The sequence below is a fragment of the Aquarana catesbeiana genome, linkage group LG03 (assembly GCF_042186555.1).
Source record: "Aquarana catesbeiana isolate 2022-GZ linkage group LG03, ASM4218655v1, whole genome shotgun sequence".
Taxonomy (NCBI): Eukaryota; Metazoa; Chordata; class Amphibia; order Anura; family Ranidae; genus Aquarana; species Aquarana catesbeiana.
In genome coordinates, this window is record NC_133326.1 from 709,444,775 (window position 1) to 709,445,649 (window position 875).

The following is an 875-nucleotide window of genomic DNA, read 5'->3' on the forward strand; positions in this document are numbered from 1 at the left end:
TGTTAAACTCGTAGGTTGAATCGTTAACCGTTCTTTCGTATTTTCGTTCTTTCGGTGTTTTGTTATTTCGGATTTTCGTTCTTTCTGAAAATTTGTTTTCAGGTGCATTTGTCAAAAGAGTCTTTCATTCATTCGGATGTCTCCGAATGGATGAATGTGTCGAATTTCATCCGAAAACGAATTTGTAACGAAGCGAATTGCATATGTCTATTTACAACCACAGGTTTTGCAGATGTTAAGTGCAGGAAGGAAGACTTTCTGTAAATATTGTAGTATGATCCATAATTGTGATGTATTACTTGCTAGTTGCAATTATCTGAATAATCTCTATTATTACAGTCAGTAAAATTAAGGTAAAAAAATCAGACAAGTGTCTTCTTCGGGGGCCAACCTGTAAGTTATACTGTGTTTATTTTTTTATTTTTTTTTAACAAATGCGGTTTATCATTTATTTCAGTTTACGTTTTTATTTGTCCTATAATTTAACCATTTCCCGCCCCGGCCTATAGTCAAATGATGGCCAGGTGGTGGCTTTGTTATCCTGAGTGGGTGTCATACGACGTCCTGTCAGGAAGTGCCAATTGCCGCGATCTGTCAACGGTCGTGTCCATGGGACACAGCCGATGACTATAAAACGTATGAGTGGTCCCGCGCTTATGGCTATAGGTACTGCTAGTATTGAACTGCCGCCCCCACCGGTACAACCGCCTAAGTGGAATAAAAAGTGCAAGTGAAAAATAAAAGGTAAGTATGGCGCTGCTCATGTGTTGCAACTCCTACGTGAATTGAGAATATATCAGTGCAACACTCTCTACACTCTACGTGACTCTGTGTCAGATTCTGTTCTGAAGTGTAAACATAATTCTCATATAAAG